This window comes from Chlorocebus sabaeus, chromosome 7 (genome assembly GCF_047675955.1).
Source record: "Chlorocebus sabaeus isolate Y175 chromosome 7, mChlSab1.0.hap1, whole genome shotgun sequence".
Lineage (NCBI taxonomy): Eukaryota > Metazoa > Chordata > Mammalia > Primates > Cercopithecidae > Chlorocebus > Chlorocebus sabaeus.
The window spans coordinates 21,160,103-21,179,402 of NC_132910.1; the positions used below are offsets into that span (position 1 = coordinate 21,160,103).

The 19,300-nt window shown below is 34.9% G+C and overlaps 1 pseudogene; it reads left to right on the forward strand.

Annotated features, from left to right (window-relative positions):
* The first annotated feature begins 4,474 nt into the window (after positions 1-4,474).
* Positions 4,475-6,931, forward strand: LOC119622512 (histatin-1-like; annotated as a pseudogene).
* The last annotated feature ends 12,369 nt before the right edge of the window (positions 6,932-19,300 follow it).

Consider the following 19,300-nt stretch of genomic DNA (forward strand, 5'->3'; position numbering starts at 1 on the left):
GCCTTAGGTTTAATTGTAGTTTTTAAATGAGTATACTGACATCTGCCATTATATCTTACCTGTTAGTTTGCTGTTTGGTAGTGCTTTTGGACTATTAGTTTGCTTTTTGTGCACAAGAACATGAATATCTTAGATCCACTGGAACTGCTGGAACTGTACCTCATATTGTCAGAAAAACAAACTAGGGAAGAAAACCACAGGGAAGAAATGAGAGGAGGCAGAAGAGAAAAGAAGAAAGGAGGAAATCACTTGACAATTTGCAATTAATTAAACCAGGGTATATGTTTTAAATCAGACATAGTTCAGTAGTCACTGAACCATGAGATGGTGCAGTGGCTCATGCCTGGAATCCCAGCACTCTGGAAGGCCTAGGCATTAAGATCACTTGAGATGAAAAGTTCAAGAACTGTGTTGACAAAACTGTGAAACCCCATCTCTATAAAAACTAAAACTAAAAAATTAGGCAGGTGCAGTCATGCATGCCTGTATCTCTAGCTACTTAGGAGTATGAGGGGAGGTTTGCTTGAGCCCTGTAGTTCCAGACTGCAGTTACTATGATTGCGCCACTGCACTCCAGCCTGGGTGATGAATGCAGCCCATGAACCTATTAAAAAAAAATACTCACTGAATCCTATGTAACTCTTTTTCATTGAGAAAGTACAGAGAATGGATTTGTTTTGTGCCTAGAAGAGACCTTGTATCTCTGATGCTTAGAAATTCCATGCCAAAAGAACAATAATAATTTAAATCTAATGTACTTGAATTACATATTTGCCTAAATAAATAATTTACATTTTTGTATATTACCCATCAAACACCATAATTTCCAATAGGACTGTTCAAATTAGTATAGATCTATCTAATAAATGTTTCCTTTCAAAACTCACACATAAAATCATTTTATTTTATTTTATTTTATTTTATTTTATTTTATTTTATTATTTTACTTTAAGTTCTGGGATACACATGCAGAACATGCAGATTTGTTGCACTGGTAAACATGTGCCATGGTGGTTTGCTGCACCTATTAACCCATCATCTAGGTTTTAAGCCCCACATGCATTAGCTATTTGCCCTGATGCTGTCCCTCCCTCCCCCACCACCAGGACCAGGTGGGTGTTGTTTCCTTCTCTGAATCAGACACAAATTAAAAACATAATTTCTATTAGTGGGATCAAACTAAAGACAATGCATTTATAAATCTGTTATGTAGTTTTTCTCTCTTTAAAGTACACAATGATGGTCACATGTGGCACCCTCTGAGGAAAAATAGACTGGGCTGTATAACTTAACTGAACTTTAGAAATAAGTTTTGAATACTCAGTTCTTAGCACATCAAATTATCCAACCAGTAGCGAGTAGGTGAATGTTTGTATATGTTTGCCTATTAATTAAATTAAAATTCTGTTTTTCTCTTTCTATATAATGTAGTTATTTCAACGAATGGCCCCTATAAAGACATATGAACTCCTGAAAACTTCAGGGAAGTAAATTCAAATTTCTAAACATAAGAAATCAGTTTTATGTGAAAGATATATGACCAAGCACCTAGAAACTATTGACATTAAATATGAGAATATTTTTATCATATGGTATCCAAAAGATGATGAATTTTGGCAAATGTTTACAGTCACTTTATTACTTAAAATATTCAAAGTCAATATAAAGGTAGAAATACAAGATAATGATTTGTAGAAAAACTTCTGAAGTATAGAATGACTCCAATTTTATTATGCTAATTATCACTATTAACTAGATAATGTGTAAAATTTTGATAACATGTTAAGTATTATTTTTGACATAGCATTGTTCCATCTTGGACATATATTTGTTGAAAAGTAGTAGATGGTATTCTACGGAAACATCTTTATCACTGCAATCATTTCCACGCCTGGATTCCTCAGCATGCTTTTCCATTGTCTGACTCACTCAGGGCTAGACTAACACTGGGATTAGCATGTGATGGGTCCATTTGCTTTCTGGTTGCTTTGTCTTCACAATGGTCTATTGTAAAATCCCCTGGTTAAGTTTATTTTTAGAATTTGTAGAGACAGATTTTGGGCATTACTTTCCATCTCGATCGTACGATCTCACAATTCATGTTATTTAGAAAAACAAAAGGAAAATTTCAATGTGTTTAAATACATCAGCCATCTAGAAAAGGACATCTATTGAGGCTTCACTGACTTCTTGTCTCTCCTCTTGAGTAAAAGGTAATATGTTCAAGTACAATCCAATAGAATGTCTTAGCATAAGCTTTTGTTTGCTAAAATCAATTGTAACTCACTTATGAAAAATGTATATTATCTACTGATAACTTATTATAAAGAAATAATGACCATTTATTGAAATCTGAAGATGACTTCCAGGTCTCAATTCCTATGAATTAATACCAGCAATCATCATGCAAAATAACTAATATGGAATATGGCAATGTATGACATCCTCTCTGATGGTGGGACCTCAATGGACTCTTTTTATTTCCTTGCCTAGATACCTGGTATCTACTTTCTTAATTATTAATTCTACATTTAACTTAAAGTAGAATTTCAAATTTTACAAGAAGATACTGATAAATTCTCTCTTGGCAAATGTATTATCATAAACATTTATTTTTAAAATTTTACTTTCTTCTTAATAGGAAACTATGTTATTACTTTTTTATTGACCTTTCCATCATTTAAAACAGTTCTGTTATAATGCAAAGCATATACTGTGTAAGAGTTAGTCATCTCAATCTTACAAATTTATTTAACTCATTTTCATTCATTTGTGTTATGGCAGAAAAGAAAGAGTTTACCGTTCCAGATTTTTATTATTGTATTATTGTGTTACTAGGGAAATATGTTTTCCAAAACCATTAATTATATATTGATTATCTATGTTCATTCATCTATTAATTTATGTGTTAGTAAAAGAAGATCAATTTCTTAGAACTTTTCTTTTTATTTTGTACTTGCAACAGAATTGACAATCATAAACAATAGTAAAATTCTCATGCCTTTTGTTTCATAAAAAGAGTTGTAGTAGGATTTATATATTAGGTAATAGAAAAACTTCAAGAAATACATAATTTTTATAGTTAGTCTTATAGTAGAAGTTTCCATTTAAATGAGTGAAGCAAAATGAACGAATAAATAATATGGTAAATGCCATAAATCATGGGTTCTGCTTTCCATGATAGAGATGTAGGGCTGTTTAAGAGTAGGACATTTTATTATAACTAGATGAAAAATGTTACTGTAATGTTCTATCACAAGTGACAGGTAAGAGAGATTAGAAAAAAATATTTAAAGTACCTATTAATGAATTACTTTATAGCTGCAATTAACAGCTAAAAATGCCATGTAATTCTAAGTCTTGTGGTAATTGTATTTTCCAATGGAAATGCTTTTGTTTACCTATTTATAATTTAAAAATAAATTATACTTTTTTACATCTGCAAAGTAACTGGATTCACTTCCATATACATAATTATAAAACATATCAGAGTCCCAGATGAGGCTAACTTTGTTGAATAATATTATTGGAAATGTTAAATAATCTTCACCAGTTCAACTTCTCAAAGTCACTAGAAACATGTTCCCTGTCAATTCTCTTCATTTTATTTTTCTCTAACCAATATCATTAATGTTCTAATTTCAGGGTTACACCATCTGTGCTATTCTCTAATAGAAATCTGGCTCATATTCACTGACTTTATTATAAAGCCAGTCCCCGCTGCTTGTCATTCTACTTTCCAAATATCTCTTTACACTGTATCTTAATTACCATTCTTAATGTCATTATATAAGTGCCCTGTAATAACACAAGAACCTAAGTGATCATCTTTCCTCTAGTTTTGTCCTCCCTACCTGCTGAACTGTTTGCATTTTTAACATGCTTTCCTCTCCATTTTATTTCTTTATAGGCTCCCAACACCTCACTTTACTCATTCCATATTATCCAACTCAAGTTTGCCTTTCTTCGTTACCTTCTTACTCCCATCCTCTTGGTTGGTTTAAGATGTCCATTTGTGTGTTTCATTAGCATATTAATATTTCCAAATCAGAGCACTCACATTTACTCATCAATTCAGGAGACCATGCCTGGGGCTCACACCTGTAATCCAAGCATTTTGAAAGGACAAGGCAGGAAGATTCCTAGAGCCCAGGAGTTTCAGAATAGCCTGGGCAATATATTGAGACTAAAAACATTCTCTACCAAAAAAAGAAAAAAATCGCTGGGTATGTTGGCATACCCTTGTAGTTCCAGCTACAAGTGGAACTAGGGAGGCTAAGGTGGAAGGATGGTTTGAGCCCAGGTGGTCCAGGCTTCAGTGATCTGTGCTCATGCCCCTGCACTCCAGCCTGGAAAACAGAGCATGTCTCCCAGTGCTTTGAAGCATAGTGTCATCAACAGAAGTCTGATGAATGAATGCGAGAAAGAATGTGATTACTGATTTTTCTTATGATTTTATAGGACTCAGCCAACTATGAAGTTTCTTGTCTTTGCTTTAATCTTGGCTCTCATGATTTCCATGACTGTAAGTATATCTGGAAATTTTAAAGAATACATTCATTCTTAGTACTTATCCCAAGTGTCTCTTATTCCTTGTGTTCTGCATATACTCATGTTGACCTCAAAACAGCTCTATAAGCTTTAATATTTCCATATAAAGGGTTTCTTTGAATTAACTTATGTAAGTTCTTTAAGAACTTGGAATAGATATTCATTACATACCTGCAAACACTCAAGTACAATTACTTTAATGTAAAAGTAAAAGAAAGTTTAGCAAGCTTTTTAAATATGTGGAACTGAGAACCGTGAAAGTATCTTTAAATATGAAAAGCTCTAGACAATCTGAAGTTAGAGATCTGAGGAAAGAACAAGGTGCACTTAAATGGAACCCAAGTATTACAGGGTGTCAAAATATGAATTTTCAAGTCATTTCTTCCCCAATCTAATTGTTAAAGTTAGCATAGAATTGTTTAATTCTTCTTAAAATAAAACTGCTATTTTCAACCATAAGACAAATCTCTGTATTTATTAAGTGTCATGGGTCCCCAGCTCGTATTGTCATTTACTACTGTGTATTAGTAGGAAAAGCACTTGACCTCTCTGGAACTCTTCCTGCTTCTCTACTTCTACATTCTCTTCCTCCTCCTCCTCCTCTTTCTATGAAGTTAATAGAAAATTGGTCACAAAAGAATAATAATACTCCAAACTATCCACTAAATTCTAATGAATGTTTTGAAAACTGAATTGGTTATGATGTCACAGTTTATTACATTATTTTATTATAAAAGGATAGAAGTGGAAAAATAAACATATAAGAAGAACAGAGAAAAGTATAATGCCTGTCTCTATTAGCAAATAAAATATTCATATGTTGGTAGCTTTTGAGCTACATAGAACATATTCATATAAAAAACAATCCAGTGTTTCATTTGTCAGTTTCCACTCTCTTATTCATCAGTGATAGACTTTTCCTGCCTTACATAAAAAAGACATATCAACTAAAATGAGTTAATATTTGAATATAGCAGTATAATTATAGAGTTTACCCTTCACTCGTTTTAAAGATGTCATAAAGCTAAAAGAACTAATTTAGTGTGTCATCAACCAAAGAATGCCTCCATTCTGTTTAAACATAATTGTGGCTAAGTCAATATTTATACTTACTCTTGAATTATAAAATTAAAATATTAATTATTTTCTCGTTTTCTTTTTTTTCCAAGAGAGCTGATTCACATAAAGAGGTAAGACTTTTCATTTACTGGAAAACGTGATAATTGATCATATATTCAATTTTTAATCTTTTCTTTGCATTTCACAGAAACATCATGGGCATAGAAGAAAATTCCATGTAAGTGTTCTTCTGATACTGTGCACTCTGAATAAGTTTTCTCCTCTATTTATTCTCCTGGAAGAATCAATAGTTGTCTCTCAAATATATGTAAATCATTAATTGCTAAAGTGCACATTGATTTCATTTATTTTTGATGCAAAGGCAAAAAGTCACAAATATCTTGTGTCCTAACAGTATTTCAATGGAAACTCAGTTCCACCTAAAATAAGTCAATTATTCTCTGAGAACTTATCTTTGTCCTGTAAATAATTACACTGACCTAAAGAATAGTGGAAATCCTAATTCTATTAAGTATAACATATGCTTAATGAAGCAGAGAGGCTACTCATGTAATGTGGTAGGTTTCTACTTTCTTAATTTTTGAGGATGATACAATCTTTAAATTAAACTGTGATAAATTAGACAGAAAATTGTATTTCTCTAACATTTTTCTCACTGTATGTATATAAAGTCTCATATTATTTTTACCTATAATATCAATATGAATCTGGGTTCAAAAGTTCTCCTTACTGACATAGCAAGTATGCATGTTAAAAATGCACCAAGTAAAAAGATGCATAAAAAGGGATGAGGACTGTTTGTGTTAACAGCACTGGGTATGAAAGAATGTAGGCATTGTAAAAGAAAGTAAGATCACTAAAAGAATGAGATTAAGAAGCACCACCTAAGTTGGAAACAGTAACTTAATCCTTTCCATAATACTCAATAGTTAGCAAAATAGTAGCTTGGAGGTAATATTTTAAAGAAGATTTAAACCCTGGTTAGAGAGGTTACCTATAATCAGTGTTTCCACCTGTACTAGTGTCACAAAAGTATCAATAAACAGTAAATACTTCATCATTTTTACCTACTTTTAAACATTTTTCTGATAAAAAAGAAAAATGTAAAAGTTTGAAAATATTTATGTAGATAAAATAAAAGGTCTTAACAACTTTAACAATCTAAGCTTTTAATGACAGTTTTTGAGAAACACTTGTACTGTCATTGTCTCTATCTCCTTTTGTGTGTATACAGGGAAAGCATCATTCACATTGAGAATTTCCATCATATGGAGGCTACAGATCAAATTATCTGTATTAAAATTGATATCCTCAGTAATCTTGGGGCATTATAAAGGTAAGCTGACTCTAGTTACTTTTCTTTCTAGAAGTATCAACACTGACAGTTAAAACAAGAAAAAACAAAAAGAGCCATTAAGCCAACAACCATCCCAGTTTAAGAAACGTAGCATGGGTTAGCTCCTTCAAGTGTATTGATTTATATAAATGCTTCTGAAGCTGTAGATGTGTGGTGTTATTTCTGAGGTCTCTGTTCTGTTCCATTGGTCTATATATCTGCTTTGGTACCAGTACCATGCTGTTTTGGTAACTGTAGCCTTGTAGTATAGTTTGAAGTCAGGTAGCATGATGGCTTGAGCTTTGTTATTTTGTTTACCATTGTCTTGGGTATATGAGCTCTTCTTTGGATCCATATGAAATTTAAAGTAGTTATTTCTAATTCTGTGAAAAATGTCAATGGTCGTTTTATGGGAATAGCATTGAATCTATAAATCACTTTGGTTAGTATGGCTGTTTTCATGATAATGATTCTTCTTATTCATGAGAATGGAATGTTTTTCCATTTGTTTGTGTCCTTTCTTATTTCCTTGAGTAGCGGTTTGTAGTTCTCCTTGAAGAGGTCCTTCACATCCCTTATTACCTGTATTTCTAGGTATTTTATTCTCTTGGTAGCAATTGTGAATGGGAGTTCATTCATGATTTGGGTCTCTGCTTGCCATCTGATATTCAACAAACCTGACAAAAACAAGTAATCAGGAAAGGATCTCCTATTCAATAAATGATGCTGAGAAAACTGGGTAGATATATGCAGAAAACCGAAACTGGACCCCTTTCTTACACCTTATACAAAAATTAACTCAAGATGGATTAAAGACTTAAACGTAATACTCCAAGCCATAAAAGCCTGAGAAGAAAACTTATGTGATACCATTCAGGACATAGGCATTGGCAAAGACGTCACGTAAAAAATGCCAGAAGCAACTGCAACAAAAGCCAAAATTGACAAATGGGATCTAATTAAGCTAAAGAGCTTCTGCACAACAAAAGAAACTATCATCAGAGTGAAAAGGCAACCTAGAGAATGGGAGAAAATTTTTGCAATCCACTCATCTGTCAAGCTCTAATATTCAGAATCTACAAGGAACTTAAACAAATTTACAAGACAAAAACAAACAACCCCATCTAACAGTGGGCGAAGGACCTGAACAGACAGTTCTCAGAAGAAGACATTCATGTGGTCAACAAACATGAAAAAAAGCCTATCATCACTGATGACTAGAGAAATGCAAATCAAAACCACAATGAGATACCATCTCACACCAGTCAGAATAGTAATTATTAAAAAGTCAAGAAGCAATAGATGCAGATGAGGCTGTGGAGAGACAAGAACATTTTTACACTGTGTGTGAGAATGTAAATTAGTTTGACCATTGTGGAAGACAGTACGGTGATTCCTCAAGGATCTAGAACCAGAAATACTATTTGATGCAGCAATCCCATGAGTGGGTATATACCCAAAGGTACATAAATCATTCTACTATAAAGACATATGCCTACATATGTTTATTGCAGCACTATTTACAATAGCAAATACATGGAACCAACCCAAATGACCATTAATGATAGACTGGATAAAGAAAATGTGGTACATATACACCATGGAATACTATGCAGCCATACAAAGGTATGAGATCCTGTCCTTTGCAGGGACATGGATGAAACTGGAAGCCATTATTCTCAGCAAGCTCACACAGGAACAGAAATGAAATAGCTCATGGTCTCACTCATAAGTGCGAGCTGAACAGTGAGAACACATGGAGACAGAGAGGGGACAACACAAACCAGGGATGGAGGGTAGGGGGTAAGGGAAGGTAACTTAAAGGACTGATCAATAGGTGCAGCAAACCACTATGGCATACATATACGTATGTAACAAACCTGCATGTTCTGCACATGTATTATAGAACTTACAGTAAAATAAAAAATAAAATGAAATGAAATAAAAATGCCTCTGAGGGAAAGCTTCTGTTTACTAGTGTTAATACGCTGAGTTCTGGGTAGGGGAACCCCTAACATTTGTATCCTGACCCTGACAACTAGTTTCATGACCTTGAGATATTCCTAATCTTCTCTAAACCTCAGTTTTCTATTATAATACTTAAGTTTTTATAGAATTGGAAAGACTACTGAGAGATATTACATAGAAACCTTTGATCTGGAAGGTGTATGGTTGTGACCATGGGCTTCTCTGCCACTAACTCTGTACGTGGATGTTATTTGAAGTTTTCTGTCCTAAACTGTAATCTTTGGAGAAGCTGCACAAGCACCATCTGGGAACTCATAAAAAATTTGCATTGTATGCCTAAGTAACTCTAATGAGCAATTGCTATAGGAATTACTAATCTAACACCAACAAGGAGATGGGAATTTACAAGGAAATAGGAACTGGTAATGATTTCCTTTTTATAAAGTCAGTTTTCTTTATCTATATTCACAGCATAAAATATTCCAAAATCTGTAAGATACTAAAGATTACACTTCAAAATAAAGCAATATTTTGGAGATAAAAGAATACTATTCTACAATTCAAAGTTGAAATAGTTCAAAAGATTTCAAATATTGTTTAATGTATTGGGACATTTTATTCTTATTGAATTCCTGCTCTGTGTGATATTAGAAAAAGCCTGATCTTGATCTTCCAGACGTTAGATAATTGCTGATGACATTTAATCAGGGGAGGACATAGTTAAAATATCATTTGGGGGAGATAGATGAAAAGTGTAGGCTATATTTAAGTGGGAGAATAAAGTAAGATGATTATGGAAAACCTTAAGAAAATTTTAAATTTAAGTTGCAGATGCTCAATGATAATTTTTACTTATTCCAATACCCACTTCATGAGCATTTAATTGTCTACTCTATCTCAAATATTATTTTGGTGCCTGCATTATAGTTCATAAAACTATCTATAAATACATACTTTCTGCCAGGAAGAGTATAAATGTATTTACAGGAGTATCAGTTTGGAAGGTAACATGTTATTTTCTTTTTCTTCACAAGTTTGACTGGCAAATTCGCTTTTTACTGGTTTATTCTCATTCCTCATACTCCATCACACTACCGCTGCTTTTTGAAGAATTATCATAAGGCAATGCAGAATGAAAGAAAGACCATCATTTACTGGTTCTGTGTTTCATGATACTTACCTTCCTAATTATCATTTGATTAGATACTGGCAATTTAAACTGTTAAGCCATTTTCACCGCTGTTTTTGAGTAATAGAAATTCATTCCTTTCCAAAAGCAATAAATTTCAAGCACATTATTATGTCTATGCTCTTTATTTCTCTCTTTCATATTGATATACATAAAGATTTATTTCTTCACTTCATTTTCCCAGTTTGAGTAGCACTGACTGTGGTACTTTATACTATAGCTCTTTTGAAATGATTATTTTTAATTTAGCATGTTATATTCATTTTATCTTACAAACATATGGTCCTCAATCACATCCAGATTACTAGACCTACTGATGCGAACATTTGATTTGTCTCTGGTGTCCTTTGTCACAGCACATTTCTTAGCCTTGCACATTCCCACATTGCTTATCTCAGGCCCTACGGTCCAGAAGATAACCCCTATGTGACTCCATAGCAGTAGGCAGGCACTCAGAACACAAACCATCTCTATCAGTTTGTCAATACAGCCATTGAACAAAAATTTATTGAGTGATACCAGCTGTTAGATACCGTTCTAGATGCTGCAGTCACAGAAAAAGGGACAGAGCCCTTTTGTCAGAGCTTTTACATTGCAGTTGGGAGATGCAGACAAAAAGTAAACAAATAACACATGACTTAGGTAATAATAAGTGTGCTAAAGAAGTATAAAGCAGGACTAGGATATAGAGGCAGTCTCAAGTAGGATAGTCAAGAATAACCTCTCTGGTATAGGTGACCTTTTAGAAAAGACATAATTTAAAAATGGGAGTGAGCACGAAGAAAGATATTTTCAAGCAGAAGAAATAACAAGTACAAATCCATTGTGAATTTTTGGTTACAGATGAGTTGTAGAATAGCTTTTCCACTCTTGTGTAAAAGGATGATAAATTCATAGGAGTGGCATTGAATCTGAACATGTTTTGGACAGTGTAGCCATTTTAGTGATATTGATTCTTCTAGTCCATGAGCATGGAATGTTTTCCATTTGTTTGTGTCTTCTGTGATTTCTTTCAACAATGTTTTGTAGTTCTCCCTGTAGAAAGCTTTCATCTCCTTGGTTAGATGTATTTATAGGTTTTTATTTTTTTGTGCGTGTGGCTATTGTAAATGAGATTGTGTTCTTGATTTGGCACCTTGCATATGATTCATGAATAGAGATGCTACTGATCTGTATCCATTAATTTTGTATCATGAAACTGTACTAAAGTGGTTTATCAGTTCCAGGAGTCTTTTGGTGGAGCCTTTAGGGTTTTATAGGTATTGAATCAAATTTTCATGAAGAGAGAGAATTTGACTTCCACTTTTTCTGTTTTTTTATTACTGTAACTTGTTGATAGCTCTTTCTATTTCTTTCAACATTATGTTGAATAGGAGTGGTGTGATTGGCCATCCTTGTCTTGCTTCAGTACTCAAGGTGAATGCTTCTAGTGTTTGCCCATTCAGTATGATGATGGCTGTGGGTTTGTCACAGCTAGTTCTTATTTCAAGATATGTTCCTTCGATGTCTATTCTTTAAAGGTTTTTATCATGAAGGAACGTTGAGTTTTATCAAAAGCTCTTTCTGCATCTGTTAAGATTACGTGGTTTTTGCTTTTAATTCTGTTGATGTGACAAATCACATTTATTGATTTGTGTATGGTGAACCAATCTTGCATCTCTGGAATGAAGCCTGCTTGACCATGGTGAATTAACTTTTCGATGTGCTGTTGGTGTTGGTTTGCTAGTATTTTGGTGAGGATTTTGCATCTATGTGCATCAAGTATATTGGCCTGCAGTTTTCGTGTGTGTGTGTGTGTGTGTGTGTGTGTGTTTGTCTTTGCCAGGTTTTGGTATTCCAGTGATTCTGGCTTAACAGATGAGTTAGGGAGGAATCTCTTCTCCTCAATTTTTTGGAAAAGCTTTAGTATAATTGGTACCAGCTCTCAGTATGTCTGGTAGAATTAAGCTGTGAATCCACGTGATCCGGGGCTTTTTTTTTTTTTTTTTTTTTTTTTTGATTAGTAGGTTTTTAATTACTGACTCAAAAATTAAACTCAATATTTGTCTGTTCCAGGTATCCATTTCTTCCTGGTTCAATCTTGAGAGATTGTCTGTTTCTAAGAACTTATTCATTTCTGCTTAGTTTACTAGTTGTGTGCGTAGGGGTGTTCACAATTGTCTCTGAGGATCTTTGCAAGTCTGTGGGCTCAGTTGTAAAGTCACCTTTGTCATTTCTGTTGGTTCTTACTTGAATCTTGTCTTTTATTTTTTCTTATTAATCTAGCTGGCAGTTTATTGATCTCATTTATCGTTTGAAAAAACTAACTTTTGGTTTCATTGATTTCTTGTATGGCTTTTGGTTCCAAGTTCCATTTACTGAATCTACTTCTTATCCTAATGCTTTTTATTTGCTTGCTTGCTTGTTGTTGTTGTTGTTGTTGTTTGTTGTTGTTTGAGACAGAGTTTCGCTCTTGTCACTCAGGCTGGAGTGCAATGCCTCGACCTTGACTCACTGCAACCTCCACCTCCCGAGTTCAGGCGATTCTCCTGCCTCAGCCTCCTGCGTGGCTGGGATTACAGGTGCCCACCACCATGGCTGGCTAATTTTTTTTTTTTTTTTTTTTTTTTTTGACAGGGAGACAGGGTTTCACCATGTTGGCCAGGTTGGTCTCAAATTCCTGACCTCAGGTGCTCTGCCTACCTCGGCCTCCCAAAGTGATGGGATTACAGGCATGAGCCACTGTGCCCAGCCATATTCTGATGTTTTATTAAGAATCTGTTAGACTCAGATTCTTAATAAGGGACAGCAAAGTCCTTCATGATAAGACTTCTCAAACGGTTGTATGATTCTATAGGAGTAATGTCACCTTGAGTGCCCATGTAAAACAAACCCTCTTAATCGCAGCATTTACCATAACTGGATATTCAGTGGGTGAATATGCCAGCTATCATAAAGCCAGTCCCACATGGCTTGCATATGAAGCGTATCAGCTCCTTGATCTGGGTGCTGCACTTGGCATTTTATAGGGAGAGTTTGGCAGTCCCCTTCTCAGGAAAAACAGATCTTACGATGGCATTTATCCAGTCCACTAGACTGGTCATTCTTTCTGGAATTAACTCCTATGCATTTGGATCACATATACTCATCAACAACTATTTAATAGTGAGCTGTGGAGTCTGCATTAACCCAAACATACTTTTTCTTTCTGTAGCATTTAAAATTAAGGATACTGCCCTTAAAGTAGTTATTTTTACAATCCATTATCATAAAGATTTCTCATGAAGGAGATGTTACCAATTTACAAAATGCAACAATTATTTTATATTATACCCTCTGGATTTTTGTATTTACTTGATTTTGCCTTTCCCCCACATTGACTATCCTTTTGCTAACCACAGGTCTCAGAGGTAACTTTTTCTTGCCCTGAGTTAATAGTTTTCCTTCGGATAGCTTTGAGGTTAGTGGTCTGAGCTGAGACATTCCCACATCTGAGCTTAGTCTAGCCTGAAGACCCAACCCAGCACTCTTTTACTTTCATTTTAGCTATTTATAGATAGCAATAAGCAACTGATTGAATACTTTGCATTTTTCTTATTAGGTTGAGTTTCCTCATGCATTGGGTGAACTAATTCCCTGAGAGTATGGGTATGATCCATCCCTAAATTCCACTGGTAACTTTTTTTTTTTTTTTTTTTTGAGACGGAGTCTCGCTCTGTGGCCCAGGCTGGAGTGCAGTGGCTGGATCTTAGCTCACTGCAAGCTCCGCCTCCCGGGTTCACGCCATTCTCCTGCCTCAGCCTCCCGAGTAGCTGGGACTACAGGCGCCCGCCACCTCGCCCGGCTAGTTTTTTGTATTTTTTAGTAGAGACGGGGTTTCACCGGGTTAGCCAGGATGGTCTCGATCTCCTGACCTCGTGATCCGCCCGTCTTCCACTGGTAACTTTTATCTTTAGTAACTGAATGCAGCCCAGTTGCAGCTCCTGAAGATGGGCAACCACATGGCCACCCAAGAGTCAAGGTTTCCCTTTCCCCATCTTTTCATTTTTCTCTTAATCCATTTAGTTTTTTTCTGTATAATTTTTCCTTCATTTAAAAATGAATCTTAAATAGTCTTTAAACAAGAAAAAAAAAAAAAAAAACACTTTTGTTTAGCAAAAAAAAAATACATCTTTGTGTTTTTATAAACTTCAGCAGAAACACCTTTTACTCTCCTACTGTTTTAGGTCTTAGTAACCCAATTCCCAGTGAAAAAACTGAGGTTGCTTAATTTAACAAATCATGACTTTAAGATTTTAAATTTCTGGAGAGAATTTTGATATTAAATTTACCAAAGTAATCTTACCAAAGATTACCAAAGTCATGTGAAATAAAAGGTATCTGAGTTAGCCTCTATTAGCCTGATAAGCACTGACTTTTCTTTAAGCCAGTAGATTAGAGCTTTTTCAAATAATTTGGTAGTGAAATATCACTTCCATGTGACACATAGAAATATATAAATGTAATAGACATATGAAAGCCAGTCCAAAAGATTCTTCATTTGGCTATTTTGAAAAAATTCTCTTACTTTAGATTATTAATAAAGAAACGTTACAGGAGCCAACAAAAGGTGAAAGATAGTTGTCTACCATCTCAGGCCTTTTCAAAAGAGAGAAAGCATCAAACTTCTGGGATATCCATCTCAAGAATGGCAAAAAGAAACGTTTCTTGAACAACCAGTCATATTATTTTAGAAGAAAAAATTCACAATATAAGATCATTTCTCATATAAAATTAAATTTCTATTAACCTTTTCCTTCTTACCAAAAGTGCCTTTTTATATCTATAACTTTCCTTACATTTCTCTTATTTTCTGGTTCCTTTTACTTCATTTTATATACCTCTAAATAACCTTTGAATTAGACAAAAAGTATTTACGTCTTAACTAAAAAACACCTTTTAAAATGTTTTTCTGTATTTTTAAAATTGGAAATTACCCAGACATTTAACTAATGTATATTATGTAATATAACCTTAGATTCTAAATTATATGACAAGTTTAGTATAGTGGATCGACCTGTCCTGATAGTGGGTGGGGCTCCATAGTGTTTCACCACTGAGTCATTTCCGCCTTCTTACATGCCTTGGTTTCTCTCCTCAGAGGTCTCCTACCAACAAGAAGGCTCAAAACATGGAGTGACCAGCTCCCATATACATTTCCTTAATTAGTCTTTTTAAACTAAAGTTGTTGGGGGTTCCCTGTAGGGCTGCTGCACATCACAGGAGGTCAACCCCCCAGACACTCTCACTTGGCTTCTGGTCACCCAGGTGCAACTTTTGGCTGGGAGGAGCAAAATGCCCTTTCTCTTCGGAATTGAGAAAACTCAGCCTCTCATCCAGGAAAACAACCGTTCAGTTCCCCACACGAATTTGCAGACAAGACAACTGTGCTCATTTGGGAGAAAAAGCAATGGAGAAGACCCTTTAGAATGTACCTCTCTGAACTAGAAACCAAACAGGCTGCCCAAAAGGGGGTCATTCTCCTTGTCTTTAGAAAAAGGCAATGGAAAAGATCCTTTAGCATGCACCTCTCTAAGAGAATCTCTTGAACCAGGAGGCCGAGGTTGCCGTGAGCCAAGATGGCGCCATTGCATTCCAGCCTGGGCAAAAAGAATGAAACTCCGCCTCAAAAAAAAAAAAAAAAAAAAAAAAAAAAAAAGGAAAGAAACGAAAAGAAAAAAAAAAAATACACCTTTCAGATAGAATTAGGATCCGAAACAACTTCCTAGGAGGAAAAAAAAATGAAGCTCAGAATAAATCAAGGACCCTCAACCAAAGGGACGTTCAGGGCTCAGGAGGACTTGCCAGTTTCACTAGAGGAGAAGCTCAGAGTCAGGGAGGCTTTCAATGGACCCCTACTTGTACCCTGGCTCTAAGTTTGGGCCACTCCTTCAGGGTCCTGAGTCTTCTCTGAGGCCCCACATGTTCAGGCAATAAATTATTCTTTACAAAAAGAATCAAACTCTGTAAAATATTTGAAGAGATTTATTCTGAGTCAAAAGTGAGTGACCAATGGCCTTTGACACAGACCATAGGAGACCCTGAGAACGTGTACCCAAGGGGGTCAGGGTACAGCTTAGTTATATACCTTTTAGAGAGACATGAGAGATTAATCAAATACATGTAAGATATGTTATACATTTGTTTTGTCCAGAAAGGTGGGACAACTGGAAGCAGGGGCTTCCAAGTCGTAGATAGATTCAACAATTGTCTGATTGCGGGTTGAGTCAAAGAGTTAGGTTATTGTCTAAAGACCTAGGAAAGACTGGGTTAAGATACGGGGATGTGGAGACCAAGGTTCTATCATGCAGGTGAAGCTTCCATGTAGCAGGCTTTGGAGAAAATAGATTGTAAATGTTTCATATCAGACTTAAAGACTGTTCTATCAGTAATTCCAAAAGGGACGAGGGTATAATGAGGCATGTTTAACCCTCTGCTTCCCATCATGGCCTAAGCTACTTTTTCAGGTTAGCTTTGGAATGTTCTTGCTGAGAGGAGTCCATTCAGATGGTCAGGGGCCTTACAATTTTAGTTTTGGTTTACACCTGTAGGTATTAACACACTCAAGGTTGTTTTACAGTTCATTTAAGTCCTGTGTTGTGTTCTTAGTTTTTCTCTATTATTTTTGGCATTTTTATTCCTATATTTTCAATTTTCTTCCTTACAATTTTAGTTTTTATTTATATCTGTAGGTGTTAACACACTCAAGGTTGTTTTACAGTTCTTTGAAATCCTGTGATGTGTTTTTAGTTTTTCTCTATAATTTTGGATAGCTTTATTCTTATAGTTTCAATTTTCTTAACTTTTTTCTTTATTATCTGGTATGCTGTTAATTATGTACTTTTTATCTCAGATATTGTATTTTTAAATATACTCGTGCTTCCCTCTATTTTAACATATAGAATATAGTTACAACACATATTTATATTCTTGTTTACTAATTGTATCATTTGTATCACTTCTAGGAGTATTTATATGGATTGATTTTTTTTCTTCATTGCAAGTCATGTTTTCCTTCTTTGTTACATGCCTGGTAATAATTCTTTATTGGCTGACAGATCTTGTGGTTACTTTGTTTGAGCCCTGAATTATTTTATTCCTTTAAATATCATTGAGCTATTCTGTTCTTGTGATAGTTTGCTAAGAATGATGGTTTCCAGCTGCATCCATGTCCCTACAAAGGACACAAACTCATCCTTTTTTATGGCTGCATAGTATTCCATGGTGTATATGTGCCACATTTTCTTAATCCAATCTGTCACTGATGGACATTTGAGTTGATTCCAAGTCTTTGCTATTGTGAATAGTGCTGCAATAAACATACGTGTGCATGTGTCTTTATAGCAGCATAATTTATAATCCTTTGGGTATATACATGTTCTCACTCATAGGCGGGAACTGAACAATGAGATCACTTGGACTCGGGAAGGGGAACATCACACACCGGGGCCTATCATGGGGAGGGGGGAGGGGGGAGGGATTGCATTGGGAGTTATACCTGATGTAAATGACGAGTTGATGGGTGCAGCACACCAACATGGCACAAGTATACATATGTAGCAAACCTGCACGTTGTGCACATGTACCCTACAACTTAAAGTTTAATAATAATAAATAATAAATAAATAAATTAATTAATATCATTGAGCTATGTTCTAGGTCATAGTAAAGCTGCTTTTAAACAATTTTCACTTTAGATACTTACTTTAAAGCTTTACTAGGAAATGCAGAGCAGAGAATTCATTCATTTATAGGTAAAAACACATTACTCAAGCAATACCTTTCTAAGTATTCTAACCGTGCCATGTATATTTCCACTCTGGCTGATGGTAACATGGTCTATTCCCAGTCCTGGTTGGTGCTCCAGGCATTATACCATCTGCTTCTTTCTGATGTTCTTTCCCCAGACTCATAGAGTTTTCTTGCATTCATCACTGCTAATCAAAACTCAGCAGATAATTGAAGACAACCCTCTAGATCTCCAGAATTCCTTCCCTGTGCAGTTCTTTCGTATATTTGAAACCTTCTCCTCTTTAGTATTAGGTGTTAATTTTAGAGGCTTCCATCCACCAATCTCAGCTATATCTCTTCAACTCAAGGGAATTGCTTATTCTCTTTAAACGCTTCCTTTCTCTGCTGCAGTTTGTACATTTTTTCCTCATCATAAGGTGAGATAATTATAGGGTTCATCTCACTCTTTTCCCTTCTCTCAGGAATTACCATACTGCATTTCTTATTCTATAATACAGGAAAATTACTGTATCATATATTGTGTTATTTGTCTAGTTACTGAAAACAGGAGTTAAGTCCCTGATATGCAATTCCCGGTAAAAGCTGAATTCCAGAGTAAAAGTGTTCTGAGGTTTTCACAAGGCCCCAAAAGTCCTGCATTATTTGGCCCCTTTTTTCCTCCAATCTCAGGTTCACAAGATTGACTTAACTCCAGCCACACTGTTCTACTTGTTATTTTTAAACATGCCATGCATTATCCTATTTTAAGGCCTGCACTAGGTTGCTCTTCTCACAGCATTCTTCCTGGTTTATCCACTTATTTCTTTACATTTTTACTCTTTTGCTCAGGAAGGTTTTCCTGGCTATGCTATCTAATAGTGAAAACCCTGTCCCTACCGAAACTTCTTATTTCTTTTTTCAATTCCGTTTTTCCCTTAGTATTTATCACTATCAAACCACCTATAGATTACTTAAGTATCATGTTTATTGGTCTCCCTTTCAGTTAAACTATAAAGTCCATAAAGCCTGGAACTTTTCTTTTGTTCATGGCTCTATTTTATGTGTTCAAAAGAGTTCATGGCACATAGTAGGTTCTCAGTAATTCTTTGTTAAGTCAAATATAGTTAAATATTAGCACCTATCCACACATAATTTTTCTATTTTATTTTAATTAAATGTAAAAAGCCAGACACCAACTGTATAAGGAATTGTGTTTGTATGAGAATCGCAGGATATTTTCACAGCTGTGTCCAAATTTTAACCTGATGTTTTAAAACAAAAATTTATCGTGCATTTTCAGTGAGAATTTGAGAGAGGGAAATTCTTGGTCACAGAAAATGAGGAGTTACAAGACAAAAAAATTCATGGTATGCTCAGAAAAGGGTCTGAATGAGGCATAAAGAGTAGCAAGAAATGGGGCACAAATA